We start from the raw sequence: 6,391 nt of genomic DNA, 5'->3' as shown, positions 1-6,391 counted from the left end.
ATCCCGGGCCGCCTCCCGCCGCAGCGTGCGGGCGTGGGACGGCCCTGCCGCCCGGGCCGGAGCCCGCGCCCTTCTGCCSTGAAGGGACAGGCGGGAGGCCGGGCCCCGGCCCCAGGTGAGGGGGCGGTGGGGCTGGCACTTCCCCGCTGCATACCGGCCTTCAAATGGTACCGTAAAAGCGAGGGTAATTCCTGCCTTGTTGTTGGCGCTTTTAGGGTTTGGGGGCGTTTCTGGGTATTTTTGGCCGTCAGGAAGCCCCCGTAGCGGGGAGATGCCCCGGTGGTTCCGGGTGGTTCCAGCTGAGCGGCTCCCGCGGCAGCCCCGCGCACATCCACATCCACATCCACATCCACATCCACATCCACATCCACATCCACATCCACACCCACCGCCCGCTCCCTCCCGGCCGGGGTCCGGTCCGGCCATCGTCTGTGTCATCCTGTCCTGCTGACATTCCTCCTCGCCGTCACCCATTGTCCGCAAGGAGATGTTACCTCCAGAGCCACACGCCGTGGAGAGCAGAGCGCGTGTTTTAGCACGGCAGTAGCCGGGGCAGACGCTGTTGTCTGGTTGTAGTTCCTTCTCCGCTAATCTCGCGTCTCAGATCTTCCCACGCTGAGGATCAGGCGGTGTCTCCAGTTGCCTGGGGAGCTGATGGGAGAGGCAGCCAGCAGAGCAGCGGCCCCTGGCACCCGACCGGTGCTGGCGGTGTGTTCCGTCCGGGCACGAGGTGCCAAGGGTCTGGTTTGCTCGGCAGGCTTTTGGGGTAGGGGACTAGGAGGAATGTGTTTCAGAAGTCRGCTTCATTTAAATTTACTTTTTTTTTTTCTTTTTTTGAGGGGTTAGAAAACGTGATTGCAGAGAAGGCGCTTTGTTGTCGCAGCTAGGAGTGGCTGGAGTAACCTAAAATAGAACTAGGTTAATCTATACAGTGCTACACAAATATCTTCCTCGTGAATTTGTGATTGATCTGCTTGAGAGCCTTTGTGTAGGTGCTTGGTGTTTGAGGATGTACACTGTTGTCTCCTGCCCCTAGGATTTGCTTGGCAACAATCTTAAATGTGGCAAGAGAAATCYAAAAGACTTTGGAGGACTGACTTGTGTAAAAGGCAGGAAAGGAGAAAACTTTCATGCTTGCTTCTCTGTCATTGAGTTAATGGCATGCACACTAAAATAGTTGCATCAGAAATAATTACAGTAATATAAACCTGAGATATTAAAAGGGACAAAAAAAAGTGTTTTATTGCCTTGGGGCTTTTGTTACATGTGTTTCAGTGAATGTGTCACAGCTGGAGATTCCCAAATGCGTGAAAGTAAACGCTAAGAGCAGAGAGTTGTAACTGGTCTTCGCAGGAACCGACCTGGCATCSTATTCGGGATTGTTTGATAGCCAGGTCTGGAATTCATTTGGACTGTCCTCCTACTTCAGTTTCSTCTCCTGTTTGTTTGTGTGCATGCCCGGGCTGTAGCTGCCCTCACTGCAGCGTAGCTCTGCGTGTGGCTGTGCTCGGGCTGCTCTGACATCGAGCGTAGTGTATCAGAAGCAGCCAGGAAACAAAGAATTGCACTTTGGTGTGTTCTGAATCACAGCTTGCTGCTCTACTCCAGCATGGGTCTCGCTGCGCCCTGAAGGACACCCAGCTGTAGCCTGTCTGGTCTTCTCCCYAAACTTGTTTTTGGTGAATATTCTGAATGTATTTTAATGAGTATATTAAAAAAAAGAAAAGTTGCTTTATTCCTCTTTGAATAAGAAAGTGAATGCTTTCAAGTAATATGAAGTTTAGTTTAATTAGTGGTAGATCAGTAGAAAAAGCCTCTTAAGCATTAGTATCTGCTTCATGAAGTCTAATACTGATTTTTGAATTACTTTATTTTCCTGTAATCTTTAAAAAATCTTGTTTGCTACTCTTTGTCTGCAAGCGGGCTGAAATATTCAAACGAATTCCAGCAAATGAAAGGAAAAATCTCACAGTAGAGCATGCACAAATATCTACTCTTGATCTGGGAGATTAACCCATAGTAATAGGAGCCTGATTAATTATTCCGTTTTCTCCCTGTCATTGTATATTAATTCTTGAGATACCTTTAAAGTTTGCTTTGAGCTTTTAGATTAGGTTTTATATATTTAAGCAATTTATGAGCAGTCCAACTACTTGAGACTATGACTGTGTCAACTGACTTGCTAAATTCTGCGTGGTCTTTATTGCTGTCGATCAGTATTTAATCTCATGCTATTTTAACCCTAAGTTTTTTAGAAGGAGATAGAATATGCATTGTGTGTCAGTATCTATTGAATTGCCACGTAAATAAAGTTACTTTCAAGATGTTTCTTGACATTTGAAAATAGGTCCTTAGAATACTGCCCACAGGAAAACATCATTTTGATATATATATAACTTTTTTTTGTTGGATTTTTTTTTTTAGTTTGCAGCTTTTTATGTGCTTGAGCACTGAATGAGTGCAGCAGAAAATAACTGTTTTATAGCTCTCAACTGTGCAAATGTCTTTGTCCTCTGATTCTGCTCCTGTTTTTTGGATGCAGGATTATGTATGTTGTGTGACTCATTGCTATTTTCCTGTTCTGTAGTTTATTCCTACTGGATGCATTATGCTGTATTTGTTCTGTTTTTTAATAACGTGTGGTTTGCAAAATATCTTTGTTAATGTGTACATAGAAAAAATGTATTTATTGAACCTGGATCCACCCTCCTAAGCCCAGCCTTATAAGGTCTCTCAGTTGWTTCTAAATAGCTCCTTATGATCAATGCCAGAAAGGCCTTGGGCACAAAACATTTAGTAAACAGATGAGRAAAAGGTATGACCTTTAAACAACTCCCCCAGCCCTCACAAATGATTTGCTTTGAATGTTTTAGTAGATATCCCTATGATTGTTGTTTAAAAAGGCCAACTTTATAATGTCTACTACTTTAAGATTTAAAAAAGAAAGCAATATTTTTTAAGATAGTGGAAGCAGTGCTCAGATTTAGCAGGTAAGATTTACATCTTGGAGTACAAGACTTACAGACTTGAAGGGGGAGTCAGAGGAAGCTTGCAGAGCTTTGAGCAATAGCTCTTGGTTAGGGTTTAAGGTATTGCTGCTAGGTTTTCATGCTAAAAACCTTGCATTTTCAAGTATTGAAATGTATACAAATGAAATCTTTGTCCAGAGAGACTTTTTTCTTTTTGTCATGGTACCTTGTTAGCAAGTAGAATTTGAAGGGCATAGACCCTTCTGGTCAGGATCTTTCTATATTGTCTTGGAATGGTTTTGCACAGCAATGATAAAGCCCTTTGCACCTAAACCTCCATTTTCTTTATGAACCAAGGACAGCCCTCGTATAAATAATTCTGCTTTGAAAATTTTTGAAGTCTTGCCCATATACATGAGACCTGATTTTTGTGATCAAAAAGATCTGTGTGACATCTTTAGAAATGTAGCTTTGCAACCTCACTTACTCACAGAGAGAGAAGTACTGTGAAGGCAAGAACCCCACACAGGCCTTTGCAGTTTAAAAATAGATATCTGAAGTACATGTTTGGTTTTAAATTTGAGAAATTGCTAAGTTAAAATTACCATGTAACTCAAAACAGATGTTTGTATTACAAAAGGCTGTTTCTGCTAAAGCGTAATTTCATTTCAAAAAGGAAATTAAAATAATAGTGACAATTAGTGAGTGATAATCTCAAACTAAAGGAGCCAAAACAGTTTGACCACCTGAATAGGGTCATTGTCRTGCTCCTCTTGATTTTTCTATCTCAGCTTTTCATGGATATGCTCTGAGCCTCGTAAAGTAGGTTTCTCCACCTTTTCCACACTTMTCCCCAAATGCAGTAAGTATTCCTATTTTTCAGTTTAAAAAAAGCCAACCCAACCAAAACACCACCACATGCAGGGGGAAGCAAAGGGGTTTTTTTTCCACATCTATGCAAAACACCAGATGTGTGTACATAAGTGGAAAGGTATGTGGGTGGGATCATAGGCTTGCATGTGTGACTTGCAGACARAATCATAAAGCTGTAGGCCTAAGTRACTATCTYGGAGTCCTATCCACAGCCTGTTTCTGGGGCAAGGTTAAGTTTTTTTTGGGGCAGAATGTGGTCTTTTGACCCTTCTTTTACCTCAACTGAATTTTGATTTGTATGTCACTTGTGCTGRCTTCACCTTCTTCTTATTCATCAGACTGAMAAAATCGTCATTGTGAGTGCAGTTAAAAATAGACTGTGCCTGTGCTTAGATATAGCTGAACCTCAGTGTATAGACTTGCCCTCCTGTCAGTAAATTTCTCCTGGTACAAGCATGTCTGTACTAGACTGACACACTCAAATCTTCCCCAAGTCTAACATTGAATGGTTTTCTTGGTATAATCTGCTGTGTTCTATGTGATGGGCTGGACTGGGGCAGGTGTGTTGATCTGATGCATGAAAAGGTCGTGTTTCCTCACCTGCCAACTTGACATGGCAGTACCCTGAGTTCKGTATCATTTTCCTGCTTCCTGCATGGGACGTGTGCTCGGAGTTGTGTCACTTTACAGTAGCAAGGTAGTTTGGAAAAAGAGATTTCACGCTTAAAGATCAACTTTCATAGAAATGGAAAATATTTTCTCCCAACTTCTAAGTGCATGATATACTTCAGTGTGTCATCATACAGGTGTATCTGACCAGATAGAGGAGAACTCAGACCTTAACACACAAGAATGTCAGAGAAAAGCTTTTCATAAGAGCCTTTGGTTTTAATCTTGTTACCTTTGTATATCCTTTGTGCTGTCAAGTTCAACGTAATTACTGCAAGTTGAGCAACAAAGTTCCTCCTTTCTCAGCCATTCTCATTCCCAGATTTAGATCCTTTCAATTCTTTTCGAGGCAGAGCATGAAAAGGACAAAAAGTCCTGGGATATTTTAGTTTACTTCTTCCCCTAATTTGCTTGGTATCTCTGGTTGTAACTTGGGTTGGACAAACCTGTTTACTGAGTGGAAGTTTCTGTGTGCTGCCTCCTGCCAAATATCTGGGTTACAGGCATGCCTAAATAGTAGGATGAGTAGAACTCTATTTAAATCCTCTTTTTACATTGTGTGAACTGTAACGGTGAAAAATAAACCGACCCAAACAGGAGACTGTRCATAAATAACTGCTTGGAATGATCCCTGGATAACCTGTCAGACAAAGATAYCAGTATTTATTTTGCAACAGACAATGTGAAAGATTTAAATCTGAAGGTCATAAACTGAGGACTGGGATTTTGGAAGATTTTAAAAAAAAATTGAAAACTAGTAATTTTAAACGCCACATATATTTTTACAACAATTTACTTCTGTCTTCCTTATTTCCCAGCTGAAGAGTATACATTTCTATATGAAAAAACTTCTGAATGATCAAAGAACAAACTAAGATTTTCCTGGTAAAACTAAAGTTTGACTGGCGATAACATTAGTAAAGCTTGGCAAAGCAGATTTTTCTCCATAGCTACSGAACTTTGTTTTTAGTACAATTGTTCATTATTTCACCAAACTAAATAAAACATTGACCCTCAGGTAATCCTAGTGAGCAAAATTCCCCTGTGGTGTATGTGACGCTGGCTCCTCCTGAAAGACAAGAAGACAACTGAGCTGCACTGGTGCAGCTCAGGGCTTGGTGCCTACTGAGGGTTTCTGTTCAAGAACAGTGTCTGCTGAAACTCCAAAAAGCCTGATGTTCAACGCACAAGCCCTTGGGATCCAGCTCAGGGATGCAGTGGCATCATTTGTTTATTATAGGGGACATGTTAGAGGAAAGAAAAGTTTGTGGRCAGTTGCAGAAAGTAAAAAAACACCTAATTAAATGAATCTCAGCAAATGTGAAATCACTTTCCCTCGTATTTTTTTTCTTGGTTTTGCCAGATAGAGGTGGTCAAGTCCTAGGTCTTGTACACATGTGTGGGGTTTTACTGTTTTGTATTTATGACCTCTTGCCAGGCCTCTGGGTCTGTTCTGCATTTAAATTCTGTACAAAATGTCAGCTTGGTATACAGGCCTTCAGATAGATTTAAATTTTATTATTTTAAATGGAGAGTCAGCACTGTGCCCGTGTGGCCAAGAAAGCCAGTGGCATCCTGGCTTGATGAGACAATGTGGTTAACAGGACCATGATCCTACCCTTGTAGYTGGACTGGTGAAGCTACACCCTGAATCCCGGGTTCAGTTTTGAGCCCTTCATTGGCCTCAAAACCGGTGCTGGAGCATGTCCAGAGAAGGGCAGCAAAGCTGGTGAAGGGTCTGAAGAGTAAGTTTTGTGAGAAGTGGCTGAGCGAACTGGGAAATGTTTGACCTGGAGAAAAGGAGGTTCAGGTACAACCTTAATGCTCTCTACAGTTGTCTGAAAGAAGGTGATAGCTGAGTGAGGGTTGTCCTCTTCTYC

Source organism: Malurus melanocephalus, unplaced genomic scaffold, assembly GCF_030028575.1.
Source record: "Malurus melanocephalus ecotype Western Australia unplaced genomic scaffold, MMel_1.1 scaffold_14, whole genome shotgun sequence".
NCBI lineage: Eukaryota > Metazoa > Chordata > Aves > Passeriformes > Maluridae > Malurus > Malurus melanocephalus.
The sequence above is the reverse complement of the archived record's forward strand: the minus strand, read 5'-3'. Positions refer to the sequence as shown.